The sequence below is a fragment of the Trichomycterus rosablanca genome, chromosome 6, assembly GCF_030014385.1.
Source record: "Trichomycterus rosablanca isolate fTriRos1 chromosome 6, fTriRos1.hap1, whole genome shotgun sequence".
Classification (NCBI taxonomy): Eukaryota; Metazoa; Chordata; class Actinopteri; order Siluriformes; family Trichomycteridae; genus Trichomycterus; species Trichomycterus rosablanca.
In genome coordinates this window covers 16,337,954-16,355,680 of record NC_085993.1, presented here as the reverse complement: position 1 = coordinate 16,355,680, position 17,727 = coordinate 16,337,954, and the positions used below count along the sequence as shown (strand labels likewise).

Below are 17,727 nucleotides of genomic sequence, written 5' to 3'. Positions count from 1 at the left end.
CCTTTGTTATGGGGAATTACAGTCACCATAATGTTTACAGACGGTGTTGCTTTAGGTTTTGCATAATGAAAATTCTGTTACAGAGAAAACACTAAGCCACTTGTTTGCATGAACCTGCTCGGTGAGATTATGTTCCTGGAAAAGAACAATGCATCGACTTGCTCTTGCTCTTCTGACGTGGCATAATTTGGCAGGAAACTGCAGGTGCTGTGACATGCCAACAGCCTGATGAGTAATGATGAAGAGAAACAATATACTGCAGTCAATATGCACAGTTCTATGTTGTGGGCAACTAGAGGTGAGACTGCTGTGTCTCGGCAACATGGTGAGCTTATTGGAAAACAAAGATGTTACAGTTGTAGAAGGTTGGTATAAACTTGTATAAAATATTACTTTCATAGCGTCACAGTATTAGGCAAACACCCGAAAACACACGACCAGTGTAAAAGTTCAAGAAACACATTTAGGGGTGCTTAGGTGGCAGAGCGGTAAAACATGCTAGCACACCAGAGCTAAATCAAGTTTGAATCTTAGCTCTGCCACCGACAGACTGGGCGCCTACACAGTCGATTGTCTTGTTTATATGAACTCGCTTCGTGCAGGTAAAAAGGAGCTGTCGGCGTTATGGCTCTCCTCTGTCAGGACTGAAGCAGTAGAGAGGAAGCAAATTGCAATTGGGTAATTGCATACAACTCGACTGGGTGCAACATTGGGGAAAATGCAAAAAAACCTGATATAAATAGAGCATACATAACTTTTGGCACCGCTCGGGTGGTGCAGGTCTATTACACTAGCCCACCACCACTGAGACGTAGCCCCACAATAAAATTGATGCCCTGTCTGGGTTGTGTTCACAAGGAAACCAGACCCACTGTAACCCTGACCAGCATACAGCGATGGTAAAAGAAAAATGAAATGAAATAAACTACTGGCTGTGTGAGACATGTATCATTACTTTGTGTATTAGTGTTAAATAATAGTTTTGTGTCTTAAACAATATTTTTTCACACATTTTTTCTTGTGGGTAATCTTCAAATGCAAAGGTTTGAAAAGACTGCCTGACTTTGTACGTTTGCTTAAAAAGCAAAAATAAAGGAGGAAGTACGTTTAAACTAATATTGTGCTATAGAAAAATAAACAACAAGATGTGGACATAATTATTATTAAAGATGGAGATAAAAAGACGTTAAGAAGTTAAAAACAAACAAAAAAAGTTTAAGCACTTACATATTCACGCTATACAAAATGCTTCCACACACTTAATTTGATCTATTTTGGTGTCAGACATCTTACTGCAATCACAAAACTCACTCTTCAACAGTTCTTTAAAATATCTTGCTGTAATTCATAAATGTTAATGTGGTTTTTAGAAAAAGGGAATCATCTAAAAAATGACTTTTTTAAATGGTTGGGTGCAAAAAAACTATAGAAATTATATATATGAAAATCATGAACAAAAGCCATGAGACTAACAATTTGTTGTTGTTAAGAGGTAAAAGTCAAATTACGTGATTTCCTTTTTTCTTTCTTGGTGATATACTTGGTGATAATTTTCAATGTTTTGTAATAATAATAATAGTTGTAGTAGTAGTTTTAATTTTTATTTTTTTTATCTTTTCATTGATTTTAAAGATAAAAGTAAAATAAAAGATAGATTCTGACCCCACACACACAAATAGTAAATAAATAAATATGCCTATTTCAACAGCCAGCCATACATCCAAATTAACAATAGCATTAAAATTAAAAATGGAAAATACAATAAGTAAACATTAAATCGGTTGCTTAAGAACTCCATCAAATCAAACATAAAAGTGTTAAACAACAAAGCTGTTACCAGTCCATGGTTTAACATTAAGTAACAATGATGACTAAGTTATAATGCCTCAGTAATTTATTTATGTTAATAGAATTGTAATGAATGGTGTATTTACCAGTGCATGCCAATAAACAAATGAAACAATTAGGGTTATCTGAAAACAGTTAGGATTAGCTCAAGCAAAATGTATTGATTGTGTCAGGTCTAGTAGTTAATTTATCCAGTCAATGTTTTTCCTTCATCAAGATTATAAATAATGTTGGGGTCAACAGGTACATTAAGGAATGCTATTTGATGACTGTTGGAAATGTTAGTAAAACAGCTGAACCAGTACTTTTACTTTTTTACCCTCGTGGTCTCAGCCTGCTGCCTCTCTGTACAAGTTCTGTGTGTTTTGGCATGCTATGATATTTCAGTATTAGTAATAATAACAGTAGTAGTATTAGGCTTATAGGATTGTATGCTATGGATTACTTTGACACATTAAATCCCACTGGCAGAGGGACAATTCAGGAAGAACTATTTTCGAGCCATCAGACTACGTTTGGCTTGCATCTTAAAATGCAATTATCTTCATAACAAAATCCTCCAGCTTTGAGATTTAGCCTAAGACTTGAGTCAGCTCAGGACAAAACGATGCACTATCAGGTGTTTGAAGTCACCAGAAGTCAAGAGTCTGTCATGAACAAGAAAAAGACTTTCTGGCTCTCCCTTAGGGCTAATCAATCTGGTCAGGTCAGGCCACTGTGCCATCTGATCTCAAACTGTCTGAGACAGAGGCTCGGCACATGAGCAATGGTCGCAACAGGAGGGGCCAATCATCAGAGAGAAAGAGCAACTGTCTCGAAAGTGCAACAGCTGAAAGAGTAATAATAAAGTGAAGGAAAAGAGGGAGGGGGGGGAGTGTAATTGACAAATGAAATAAAAACATTTTTGGTTCATCTCTGGTCCTTCCCCTAATTTTAAGACACAACATTTACACTGGTCATCATCTTACATTTAAATAAATATAATAATAACATCCATACACTTTTTTCACATAAAATACACCCTTTTTGAACTATATAAATAAAACATTTAAAATGACCATGTAGTTCTTCCACTATTTTGTATGTACATTTACATTTTCAGCATTTAGCAGACGCTTTTATCCAAAGCGACTTACAGTACTGTGTAGGAATGTCCCGATCACGTTTTTTTGTTCCCGATACCGATCCCGATTATTAATTTTGATCCCGATCCGATACCGAGTCTCAAACCGATATTTGTATTTTCTAGATATTGTCTAGATAAGAACTGGATAATACTGTTCACACAGTGCACACTTCAAGTACATAACAGTTATTCAAATTAATCCAGTGTATAAGTTTAACAACTAAATAGCTCTGCAGTGCTGAAGGGAAAAATACTGCATCCAAGCTATTGGCTTAATGTTTTTGTATTTTTACAAAATCAATCAAAATGAGTGAGATAATTACAGTTTTACTTTAAACTTTACATTCGAAGAAAAAAAATCTGTTTAATGCAGTGATGCACTAAAAATGAACAGAAATCTGTGTAGCAGCTTAACTTGAATATAAGAAAATAAGTTACTTGAAAGCATTACAGTAAAACTTGAAATGGAAAGGCTCTTTTGTTATGAAGGAAAGCCAGTTCTTAAAGTGCTTGTATTGTGACAAGGGTTTGATGGACTTTTGTACACGAAGTGAGTGTGTTTTGACCCTTTAGGCCTTCCATAGAACATGAAACAGTGTGCTTGACTCAGCTGTCTGGTATTCGGTACCGTAACAGAAGAAGTTAATAAAGTGTTATGCTCCCGACAATATGTGAATATACCGTGTATTTATTTCTTTATTAAACGAGTGCATCACTACGTTGTTTCGTAAACCGGAGTGATCCTTGACTCACACACCATATAAACAGTAAAATTCTACAGTAATGAACGCAGCTCTGCTACTACCGGCTCGTGAAGCGCTTGCATTACAGACATTACACTTCACTGTTGGACTTGTTTTACCTTCCAGTTTAAACTATTTCCACACACCGGACATGCTGACGTAAAACAAAAGATCGGGATTAAGATCGGGTTTAATAAAGCCGATTCCGATCAATTAAAAAATGCCTTGATCGGCCCCGATCCCGATCTTTGAGATCGGATCGGGACATCCCTAGTACTGTGACAGTATATTGTCTAAGCAATTGAGGGTTAAGGGCCTTGCTTAAAGGCCCAACAGTGGCAACCTGGCAGTGGTGAGGCTTGACACAATGACCTTTTGATTACTAGTCAAGTTCCTTAACCACTAGGCCACACCTGCCCTATGTACAGCTGAGCTAAGGGCTTTACATAAGATTTTTAACAAAGGAAATTGATCATTAAAATTTTTTCAGTTCATTTTCATTAACCGCTTTACCCTGGCTCTCCCCCAAGACATAGCCAATTATGTCGGTTTAGACGCCTGGCAGGCCAACAGCAGTGCTGAGATTGAAACCCTAATCTAAGTATTAGGGGCTAACATGGTGAGTCCTGAAGACCTACAGTCACTAGCTATGTTTACACACAAAGATTTTCTCCAATCTGAATTCCTTCTGATTATGTACACTCTGCTGATCATTCTGATGAAATTGTTTACACGCACGCTAGAAGTAATCCGATCCACAATGGCCACATGAATAGAGTACCATTTAGTGTACGTGTTACCATAACAATGAGCATCACGTGAGTCCAGTCAGAACAAGAGGAGCGGCTGTACTTTACATGAGTTTTCAGTTGATGTTTAAATTATGGTGGGCTCAGGAAAATGTACTTAACATTCACTTATTAATGAGGGGGCGAGAGGAAGTTCTTGTGAACTCACTGTCCTTCATTCACTTAAATACTTGTCTGCACTACTTGTTATTGTGTGCTTTATGGCCGTTCATCCTGCTAACTATTTTAAGTCTTTTAGTTAGCAGCATAAACTTTGTCTCTTCTGCAGACCAGTTTTTTGCACCCATCATATTGAATAATCGCTATGACCCAAATGCATACTTCAACATACTTTCAAAAAGAGTAAGTAATTGGATACAGGTTGCTTATGTGGCTATTAAGCTTCTATTTAACTGATAATTTGATCAATCGGATGAAACAGTGTTCAGAATGGCCTCAATCGAGTCCATTCTATTTTAGTCTATTTTGACTAAAGTGTATAAATGGACATATTCTATTCTGACTGAGATATTAGTTTAATTATTTACGAATTATTAGGCTGCATGTAAACGTGGCCACAGTTTTTCCACTCTTGTTTTCTTTAATCTTCCAAAACCAGGCAAAAGATGAACTGGTTGTTCAACATTTACCCTAGCTGTGAATCAGTGACTGGATGAGAGTGGGTTGCCCTGTGATAGATTTGCTGTATGTGAAGAGAGTATTCCTGAACCCCCCTAAAACTCAGCAATACAAATATTAAACATTTTAATACATACACTATATGGACACCTACACACTACACCCACAGGAGCTTTTTTACAACATCCCATTCTAAATCCATAGGATTTAATATGGAGTTGGTTCCCTCGTAACAACAACAACAGCTTCTACCCTTCTGGAAAGGGTTTCTACAAGATTTTGGATTAGTCTTTGGAAGTTTTTGCCTATTTATTCAGACACTGTTGTTGGATGAGACGACCTTGCTCACAACGTCCATTTAAGTTCATCCCAAAGGTGTTCAATGAAGTTGGGGTCAGAGCTCTTTGCAAGACACTCAAGTTCTTCAACACCTAACTTACCCAACTACACCATTATAGACCTTGCTTTAAGCAATGGGACAAAATCATACTGAAACAGAAACGAGCTTTCCCCAAACTGTTCCCACAAAACTGGAAGCAAACAATTGTCCAAAATGTATCAATATGCTGAAGCATTAAGATTTTCCTTAACTGGAACTAAAGAGCCTAGGCCAACGCCTGAAAAACAAGCCCATAGCATTAACACATTATTCCACATAATTTTTTTTTATTTAAAGAGGTCTTCTCGAGAAGTCGTTTCCACATCAATCAGTATGCAGGTCTTTTTATTTCTTTTCTTATCAGGGAATCTGGAAATTAATCCAAGTAAATGCCATCATACTAGCTAGTCTGACTGGAACAGCAGGAAATCACCTGACCTGACTCAAAGCATTTTGTACTTTATGACAAAAAAACATACTTTGAGTTGTTTTAAGCCTCAAAAAATTAACATTTAACAAACAGATTTACTAAAGATTAAATACCTCTTTTGTCAAAAATGAGCTTTTTTCAACCATATTTAAATTGAAATAAAAATATTACGATGGAACTTAAATATCAGATAGTTGCAGCCCTACAAACAATTGTTCAGAGCAACTAGAGAGGTGTTTTTAACAGTTTAACAACGATTCTATTGAACAATACCACACCACGTCACACACAGAACCGTAAACAGAAACTACATCAAATTCCTGGTTATCAACACAGACGATCTCATCTCTGTGTTGAGGATGCAGGAGGTTCACACTCTGACCCTTCTACAACAATACAACACCTGCTGACTCACCACAGAGAAATTAAGAAAATGTACAAAGGGCATGGACAGTCAAAAATGGTAAATAAAGAGAAGGAGAGTCAGCAAAATAGGAGTCAGGGACATCCAGTGGAATCCTGACTTCCTTGCACAGATCCTGCAGTGCACAGCATGTTTCCTGGTACACGCCTGTACCGGAGCGTCAGGGCATGAGAAAGATCAGGCTAGCCGCTCAGGACGGGGTAAGCTGAGCTAAAACAAACGCTGCATGGGGCAAGGCCGGGGCAAGGCCAGTGCAAAGCGCTTCACCTGGCTTTAGCCTTGTGCTGCCGGAGCAGCGTTTTTTCACGGGTATCACCTTCCATACAGTCTTACGCTGTATATCACTTTGGACTGTCACATTTGCAAACCCAGTGTATCAGAGTCAATATAAAAAAATATTTTTCAAACGTGTTTACTCATTCTCATTCTGATAAGTCTATAAGACAGAATAATGTTGGTGAACGTAAAACAAGGTTTGGGTAAGATAAGAAATCAGAATGATACAATGTTCCCTGTAAAGCATTTTACTGACAACATAATTATGAGTGAGGTTAAAAGGTCATGCTGGCTACCGACAAGAAGCCATGACCATATGGTGCTCCAGAGACCAATCTGTATAAACTGATCTAAGACCGTCTCCATATCTAAACCAAAATCTGAACATTTAAAAATAGCACATATGGCACAGTTCTGTCCCATTTTATAACACGTTATTCAAAATGTCATAGTGACCCTTTCAAAGTGCTGTACAACCACACACACACACACACACACACACACACATACACTAGACCTGAGTCAGAATAGCCATATGGTGTAAATGAAAAAATAGTAGATAAACTATTGTAGTTTGTCTTTTAATCTTTATGCACTGCACATTGTCATGTGTTCTTCAAAATTAAATTAAAATAGTTAACCAGGAAATATTGCTTATAAAAGTGCCCAATTAACTTCTAATTTAATACCTTGTCAACTTATTTTCAACTATTCAGATACAACACATAATACTGTTAGTAAATCACCTGTCTGTGTACGTGCCAGGTAGCCTAGCTGGCCATATTTTATATACACAGTTTGCCGATATAAATGTGTCGACGGTACTGATTTTAATCTCTGTATAGATAACTGCAGTATAGATATGACTTACTTCGTGCTGTGTACTATGAAAAAGCAGTGCTGATCATTTTAGACACTTTTATGTATAAAAAAAATGCACCAAATGTATTAAACAGTTTGGGTTTTTTAAATCTATTTTTTTCTATAAAAATTACTACATTAAAATTGACACAGTTACCAGGATGTACAATTATAAGATCTTGGCCATATCGCCCACCCTTACAGTTAGGCCTTCACAATTTTATGCAATAAGCTATCTTAGAATGAACAAAAATATATATTTTTCTTTCTAAATCTGAAATGCACACACATTATAGAACATTAGTTAGTTATACACTGTACACAAAACATACAAAATTGTCTTATGGCAAAAACAGATCACACATGTTGATATCTACAGCATGTTTTAGCACTGCAAAATGTCTTGACTGAGAATGAGGATTAAAATAAAAAGAGCACAGTGATTTATTAAAATGAATTAGCTGTTATTAAACGCTGTGTTTTGGAGAACTGACTATACTTTTGAATAAAATCATAGGATTAATGATATCTAATGGTCAAAACAGACAGACAGACTGACAAAAAAGAAAGAAGGATAAAATCATAGGATTAATGATATCTAATGGTCAAAACAGACAGACAGACTGACAAAAAAGAAAGAAGGAAAGAAAGAAAGAAATTTTATAGAAAGAAAGAAATTAAAAAAGAAATTAAAAAAGAAATAAAGAAATTAAAAATGAAATTAAAAAGATAGAAAGACAGAAAGAAAGAAATTAAGAAGAAATTAAAAAAGAAAGAAAGAAAGTAAAAAAAGAAAGAAAGAAAGAAAGGCCGCAACCATGAATAAAGCAGTGAAATGAAATGAAGAATTGCATTGATACACCTTACAGTTCCTAGTTCTAAAATGTTGGGAATTAAGATAAGAAATAAGAGTTACCATGCTGTAATTTTTATCTAATAATTTAGTTAATTTTTTAATCTTCTGAAGAACTGAGGCAGACAGTACAATTAATGTGGTGCAATTAATTGTGTAAAGAAATGAAACTACAATTATGGTTTTAACAGTTGTCAACTATAATTAAAAGCTATGCCAGCATAGTCAATCAATTTGTAAATTTTTTATATATGTTATTTAAAAAAGCTCTACACTACTCTATACACATCATATTACAGACAAGCATACACACAGTATGCTGACCCACTCAAACACACAGCTTGCCTATGCCCGCCTGGCTGCACAGCGCCTCTGGGCTTTTGCTCGTCTACAGCCTTTGAACCCAGACTCTCATAAATAAAGAGTCCAGGCCGCACACGTCCGCTCTTAAGGCAGCTAATGGGAGCAGATGTGGTGGGTGATAACGGCTCAGTAATGGCCTCCTGAGATGACTTATACACCCCGCTTACCTCACTACCGGGGGATTTCATTAACACTAGAGCACGGCAGAGCATGGGAACCCTGACAACTTTCTCTTACTGTATTGACGTATGAAGACGTAGACAGAAATGCTGTAGTACTGCATAAATAAAGCGTTTAAAAAACATAGATACATTTTTCAGCTTGTATTTTTTATTTTGCTTTAATACATCATTTCCTTTAATTTTCTGGGTAGCCAAATATCCAAAGCAGAATATAGTTCAAACATTAAGTAGACTCCCAACAAGCTATCACCTTTCTCTTTCACACACAATTTATTGGCTGTGTTTATTAAAAAATATGCATCCCGGCCTGCCACCTCCCTGGTCATCTCATAAGTGTGTAACACTAGCTGTCTGTCATGGTGGGCTCCCTTTTTCCACATGATGGCTTCCGAAAGTAGAAAGGCTGCTTTCATGCCAGCTCCCCCTCCACTCTCATAATCTTAGCCCACCCCCACCCTCTTTCTCAATCTGTAATCGACCCCTTGCATTCAGTCCTCTTACTGTCTCCTCACAGTGTCGTCGTCCACCCATGCCCCACTCCCCCAGGTCAGTGGAGAGCTGCAAGCCATTGAGTAGTGCCCCGAGACATGGGTCAGAAGCTGAAGACAGCTGGCAGACCTCCCAGAAACCATCTTGTGTGAGCAGAGGGATGACCTGCTCGGTCAGCCGGTGGTCTCTTTTCCAGGTAACACATCTGTTGTGCTCTGAACAGGAGGACAGCAGACATACAGTCAATTGGACATTGACTGATCCAGAGAGCCTCTGTTTGAATGGCTTATTTTTTATCTAAATGGATATTTTTCTAATTACAGTTGATACACTGAATCAAAAATCATGCCAAAGGTCAGATCCATTTTACCACAAAGAAAGAGCTACCTAAATGTAACTAAAATTTTTTATTTTTTCTCGTTACTTGTATATGTGCCACATTTTTAAGAAAAAAAAAGCAGCTGTTGACACACACTTGCATACACTGGCACATAGACAGTCACTGAGTAATAAACTACTTTATCAGACAAGGACTGTTGAAAAATGGCCTGCTTATTTTGGCCTCAGGGACATTCCTCTCAGTACACTTGCTGAAGAGCCAATAAAGCTTAAAAAATAAGCTTACCTACGCAAACTGTTTTGTTTAGACTAAGCAAGAGCCAAGCAAGAAGGTTTTCAGCAATTGCTTTTGCAATGATATTTTGATGATACATTAGCTGATGATACATTAATGATTTTGTCATAATCATCTTATACCGGGCAATAAGAAATTATAAATGTGTCTGCTGAAAGAGTGTTATGTAGTGTTATACCACAGTAAAGAATAGTTTTGACCAAAGCATTAATGATTTGACAAAAACAGTGCTGCATTTTAAAATCAACAAATGTGTGACAAAAATAAAAAAGTAAACAAAAAAGTGTTAATTAAATTACACTCTAGCTATGCTCTAACACATTAAATAAAGAAAAAAAACTGTGGATGGCATACAATATCTACGTTGATTTTACATTAAATTTTACTATCCAGTAAAAACAATAACAAAATCAAACAACCCAGTAAAAAGTGTAATACACGATTACTGTAATTAAAAAATATGACTATATTGCCCACTCAAATTATTAAATATAGTAAATAAAGATATGGTTGTGATTTTTGTATATAGTGTAACAATTTAGAATACATAAAAATAATATTTAAATATTAATATAAACACTAACTAAAAGAAAAAACTTAAGTATCTATCTATCTATCTATCTATCTATCTATCTATCTATCTATCTATCTATCTATCACTGTGACACTAAATCGTAATGATCTTTTTTACTGCTGGATTACTGTAATTAGTTAAATAAGGATTATGGAAGATACTGTCCGTGCGTGTGTGTGTGTGTGTGTGTGTATAAAGTCCCCCCCCCCAGGCAGAATAGATCCTGAGGGAATATAATTGCTAAGGACCACTTCTCTGAATTCACAGCCTGTTCACACAAACACATCCACACACACAGATAAGTGTAGATTGTGAAAACCCACATTGCTCCCAATTGTTTTGATGGTTTGTTCTTTAAAAACAAGTAACAATGATCACCTTTCTGCCACTCCACTACTGTTAGGCCAAAACAATAGCATTACAGTAATCAGCCTTCAGAATGAAGGAAAAACCCTACTGAAAATAATTACCCACTGCTAAAAATCACAACCATTTAAGATCAGATTACTGCTATTGAATAGGAAGTATAATTTAATTTAAAAACACTCACAGCTTTAGAAGCAGAAATTAGCAGCAAACACAGTCTGATTAAAAAGTGGTTGAAACAAAGTTTGCCGCTGTGTGGTTGAGGTTTCACTATAACTTTATCGGGACATAGAAAACTACAGATCAACACTCAAAACATGATTCTTAAAATAAACTTAATTATACAAATTGTTCGACAGAAAACATCAATCTATTGTGTTTAAATAATTTGTCTGTGAGAAGCTTTGTACGCAAACATAAAATTCCTTATTATAGTATAAATATATCTATGCCTGTCACAATTATGACATAACTGCCTTATTATTTAAGATAATTGTAATTATGTTTAAATGTAATTAATTAAGTTCCACAAACCTGCAATAGCAAACACCAGCTTTATTAATGACTTTAGTAGAATAATCACGTGGCATATTTAATCATTACGTTCGCCTAATGCTTAATAGTTACATTAACTGATGTGCTGAATTCTAAGCATTATTTAACCATCTTTGTATATTTTAGTATCAGTATTAATATAATAAAGCTATTGCTTCTGTTAATATCTGTTCTTTATCAAGTATGTTTTTGTCACAGTACAGATAAAAAGATATCTTAAAAGATATTAAACTGTTCATCAGAACTATTTTCATAACAATCGCTAACATTTTATAACAATGGAAGCCCTAATTGTATCATATTACGTATTACATATAAATTATGTTTCTAAGCAAGTATACACATGATGAATTTCGTATATTTATTCATTCTTTTTTTAAAGCTTTATTGTTCTTCGTTACTAAATGTATTAATTAAAAGCAATACTTGAAATGCATGCACAGGTATCAGATGATGTGGCATGGTGATAACTAAAAAACAACGCAACTCACAGCATATATACATACATATTTAGCTCATTACTACTGAGGATGTCTCCCTTTTGAAGACTGGAAGCTGAGGATCAGTGCACTATTCAAAGTAAAGCTGGAGTTCAAGGCCTTCGGCCTTACCTCCAAACCAAGAGGTTACAGCCTGCCATCCAGTAATAAAACCAACGCTGATAAAGTCAGGAAGAGCCGTGCTTCCTATGAAAATATTTATCATTCCAGAAACCTTTGGCTACAGAGGACTTTAGGAATTAATTTGTGTTTTTATAAGAGGGGGTGCTGGGGCCAGTCAGGATGGAGCATTCTCCACCCTGACTGATCCCCAGTCCAGAACTTGTGCAGCCTATTCACAATTTATTAGAGTCAGTAATAAGAACCATGATAAAAAGAAAAAGAGGTCCGGAATGTTAGTGAAGAAAGAGACACCTCAGACCAGAACACGTGATTACTGGAGGAACATGGGTCAAAAGTGTTTTTTGTGGGTGATCATAAATAAAATGTGTATAAAAACAAAACATTTCTGTTGACTTATATGCAGTTTAACTTTGAACTCAAATAAAATATGATACATTTAATAAAGTTGTACTGTACTGTCTTATGTAGGGCCAAGTATTGTGAGAGGAGTAATATATAATATATAAACGTAACAAAGCAAAATATTTTGAGTTAAATTAAGTAACAGTTACAGTGTTAAATAAAATTACTGTTTTTACCATACAGTGAAAGCATTATAAAAGCTAATTTTTTTATTAAATTTTTTAATTTAATAAGCTAAAAACCAATATTAGCACACAATTTTAAGTGTGTAGCTATTAGCTATTTTAATATATGTGTAAGTAACAATTAATAAATTACAGTATTACGGTGCACAACATTTTTTATGATAGAACACTTTAAATTGTAACAGTACAGAACTTCTCTAAAATGCAGTAAACTCTTACTATTTGGAATTTTTATGCGTGACAAGCATATGAAACCAGTATGATAAAAGCAGCCGTATAATCAAGAAAAAAGCAGGAAACCCAGAAGAGTCTTTAGTCTCTGCTTTATGTCCATCTCAGTGAAAAAGGAAAAACTGGCATTAGTTTTATTGTTTCTAAAGCTTTCAGTCCAGTTTAGACTAGTTAAATGTGGTGTTCTGGTTATGGAACGGAACGAGCCGTGTGTTGGGAGAGTGGTGTGTAATTGTGCAAAATGGATTTGAGTGAAGTCCAGAGGAGAGTTTGGTAAATTGAATTGGGGGTTGTGAGAAGACCTTGAGAGTATGAATGGTCCTCTTTGAAAAATGCTTAGCAAGGCACCCTAAAATTACCTTATTAGTCTCCTGGCTTTAAACATGGCTTTAGTAATTTTGGTGTAAATCTACTTTTACAAAGAACTTTGCAGGGCATAGAATAAAAACTAGAAAATGTGTTTACATTTGTATACCAAACCCTTACCCAGTGTTGCCTAAAGCAAATAACAATTAATAACAAGTAATTGAAAATCATACAAGTAAAGTATAAGTTACTTGTACAGGTAAAGCAATGTTAACACTTTTCTAGGTTATTACCTTTACTGATTTATTTAGGATTTCCTAAACGTATATAATGTATACCTGTCTATTATTATACTGTGTTTTGGTGCTGTCAACTTTAAATATCAACAGTGTTGTAACGGTAATACTGTAGCATTTTTCCAAATCAACAGAATACTTTTAGGCTGCCTGAAAACATACTACATCCACAAATCAGTTAGTTATTGTAGATACTTGTAATGAATTCATATACAATCTAAGAATAATACGGAGATATGCCAAGTCCTTCAGTGTTCCTGTTCTGTTCATACAGCCATACAAAAGCTGTTACAATATGACTAATTATCTATGAGCAGTTGTTTTAAATACTTTATAGACAAATTTAACAAAATGCTCGATTCTGTCCTGTATTATAAAAACAAAAAAAAATAAACTTTTTAATGTTAGACAATATTGACTTGCGGAATTTAATCACCAAGTTGTCCAGGTTGTATATTTTACTTAACTAATTTTATACATTAGCTTTATATTTTAACTTTATACTTTGTTTTGCTTACAATAGCATCTTTAATATTACTTATTATTTAATTGCATTTTTGGAGGTAATGGTAACACATGCAAAAAAAAACAGGACAATAGTCTTTACAATATATTTACATTTAGATTTAAATTTTTAGTAGCTTTTATTTGACTGACACAAGCACACAGGAGAATCTTCGACAATATTCATTATAATTTTGCATTTTATTATTTAGTAGAGACATATAAACTAATTATATACTATTATGTATTAACATGATTCTTGACTGAGAATTATAAAGTAAAAAAGTTAGTTTTATTGGACTATTTTCCCTACATGTAATGCTTCCAAGCAGTCTGCACAACCATACAGCATACTAAATTATATATTTGTTTGTGATAAATTCGTGTGTGCGGTTAAAAATAAGATGAGTCCACATATGTCATATGTATGGCTATTTAGTGAAAATAAATATGTAATTTAAAGCAAAATAAAATAAATTTAAAAAATAAACTGAGTGTTGCTATTTATTAGTTTGATGATAGGTGAAACTGAAGTGATTTACCCTTTAGCATCATGTTAGATGCTACTATGTAAACGCGTTCGGCAATATACAGAAATATACTTAAAATCCAAAAGCACATCAGTTCACTAATGTATTTTAATAAGAAAAACAAAGTGACAATGTGTATGCTAACATTTACTCACCATATTTGAAGTAAACCGGGTGAAGAAATCAGTTACAGAGTAGTCTGTCCATTCCGGCTGCAAGTTAGTAAACAGTGAATAAACGGTGCGCGCGCGTGACAGGAACGCTGCGCTGCTCACAATGAAGCGTTCAATGAGCCACTGAGTGCTAAATTAATTCTGAGCTCCAAACATTATCTGGCGCTTAAGCTCAAAGTAAACTGCGCTATCGCCGACTGACTGTAATGTCAACACTCCAGGAGGCTCTACGAGTGCTGTCGAAGTGATTAGTGGAGGAGTGAGTGAGCTGTGTCCCTCCTCCGCACTAAAACAACAGCGGAGTGCGTGTGTGTGCGCCACTGAGAAGAAACGCTAAATAAACACGCGACCTCCTGTGGTCCCTCCTCCTCATCATCCAGAGTCTCTCTCTCTCTCTCTCTCTCTCTCTCTCTCTGTGTGTGTGTGTGTGTGTGTGTGTTTTATGGGTTCTCAGCCTTCATATTTACAGTGGACAATAAGTCTCAATGAGGTAAATGTGCATTAATCAACTCATTTGTTTGGCAGTTTAGCAGACTCTAGTGTCTTATGGACTGTTAGTGTTGCTAACCATTCAATTTACCAGAGTCTCTGGTATATTTCCTTGGTCTATGGGGAAAACATTAAAAATACAAAACATCTGACATTCAAAAAAGCTCTAAAATTAAAGCAGCACCTTAAAGATTGACTTTCTGTCCAATGCAGACTCTTCACTTCAGCATCTTAAAGCTCATTCAATTGTGCACAGTGACATGTTTCCATGGCAGACCTGTTGTTTTTAAATGGTTCTTGTATTTCATTTGGACAAATTTCATTTTTCATGAAAAAACAGACAGGGTTTCTTTTCCAAAGTTGGCAGAAGAATACTGTTTAATGTACAGTTTAATTGGAGTAGTCAAACTAGCTGGAGATTTGAACCCTGGATCCCAGCAGTAGTAGGCTAGTGTTATTTACGACTGTGCCACTAGAATACTGTGCCACATCAGAATATTTTTCCCTATTAGTATATTTATTAAGAATAGAAAATAAGGGGGAAAAGCTTTGAGACTTTCATAATTAGGGGTTTACAAGCAATTAAAATATGTTTTGTATTTCATTTACAGGAGGAAAAACATGATGATCGCAATATTAGCTGTCAACTGTCATGTAAGTCTTTTAAAAAAAATAGACACAAAATATTCTTGCCCCTGGTGCCTGGGCTGAAAAAATTTCTCAATGCAACAATGCAAGACGTGCATTTGTTAAATTTTAATATGCCCCACCACTATTTTTGTGTCTTTGTCACATAATTTGTTTCTAACAAAATAATTACATTTGTCTACATGTTTCCACTTTGTCTCCATATGCTCCTTTAAGGCAAGACCTGTTGTGTTCCTATTGTCTTCAAATGTGTTTTGTTCCTGCACCCTGCCAAGTGGAAAAGGTTGATCAGCAGGGTCAGATAAGTTTCAGAATGGGTGGATGACATAGATTCTGTGAATTATTTTTTTCTTTCTCTAAAATGCCCCCAAACCATGCGGAGGCCGATCGTGAGAAAGTTAGCAGTACACTACCTGAGCATGAGGAAACAGCTGACATATTCTTGGCATTTTAAAGTATATAAGTGAGCAGAGAAATGATAAGCACTTTGGGGTTTTGTAAAGAAAAGGCTAAAGTTTTAAGCTTTTTAAAAGGTTTTCCACTACATATTACCAACTAACACAAATTCAGAGTAAGACAGGACTCATGTTGCATATTTTTTAACCTATAATCTTATACAATTAATATATTTATCCAGTAACATCATTTAAAAATGATGTAAACACATACTTTTATACATATGATTACATTCACTTTAAATTATTTAAAATCAGTATTGATGCATTTTTACTAAAACCATGTGTTTACATATTTGTATTGTTCTAGTAAACATATTGTTTAAATAACCAGATAAAGGAATCTAAAAAAGATAGACAGATACATAGACAAATGTACTTTATTCATCCCAAAGAGGAAATTTGGGCAAAATACCGTAATAACCGCACTGTGTATATGTGTTTCACTTTTTTATTTTATTTCATTTTCATATTTTACTGCAGCTTTATCCTTTATCCTGGTCAGGATCACAGTGAGTACAATTTCCCTGGAATCACTGGACGCAATGCAGTAACACAGTCCAGACAGAACTCCAATCCATCGTGGGGCCTCTGCCATCCCCCCTCAGACAGTCAGCACTGCTGGTGATTCAAACAGTAGTGGGGTAGCATAATTACTATATTAACTATAATGTTGGTTATTATGGTGTTTCATTTCTTTAGTGCAGTTCCAAGGACATGATACAATTTATGTGTGTTGATTTTATTGAAATTTTTACTCTTAAGAAGACTCTTTGAGAAGACTTTTGAGAAGATTTTGTGTGTGTTTGTGTGTATAACAATCAAGCAAAATAGCAGTTGTGGGGTGCTCAGGTGTAGTAGTTGGAGCTGGTGAGTTTGAGTTTTAGCCTGACTGGGAACCCAATGAACACAAGTGGCCCTGACTTAGGCAGGGAAAGTCGGTTGGGGTTTCTTCTAATTGCCGCTGCAAAAATGTGGCCTCTGCTGCTTGGCCAAAGTGTAGGTACAATCAGTGGAGGCTTCTCTGTGGAGATCTACCATTGGCTGGTGTAAAGAATCAGCTGGTGACTACACACCTGACATAGGGGAAAGGGAATTGGAAATTACTGGGTTGGAAGTAAAAAGGGAAAAATCAGACATGGACTTTATTTGTGAGGTCAGACTCAAATGTTGGACAAGGAGTCTTGGCGGAGTTCACCCAGAAGTTTTTAGATTTTAAATGCATCCTGTATTATAATACAATGACTGTATCCCACTGTTTAATGTCACTTAACAGTAAATGAACTGCAGTATTTCACTTTACTCAAAATCTAAATGTCAAATCAAGTTCAAAAGATCTCTAGATGTCAAGAGGA

General features: G+C 35.4%; 1 protein-coding gene across 1 annotated transcript in view; it reads right to left on the bottom strand.

Annotated features, from left to right (window-relative positions):
* Nucleotides 1-14,821, bottom strand: part of eya2 (EYA transcriptional coactivator and phosphatase 2) — a 33,393-nt gene extending 18,572 nt beyond the window's left edge. Inside the window, exon 1 of the mRNA XM_062996663.1 lies at nt 14,763-14,821. The gene's annotated coding sequence lies outside the window, so the exon portion shown is untranslated. The remainder of the gene's footprint in view (nt 1-14,762) is intronic.
* Nucleotides 14,822-17,727: the final 2,906 nt, after the last annotated feature.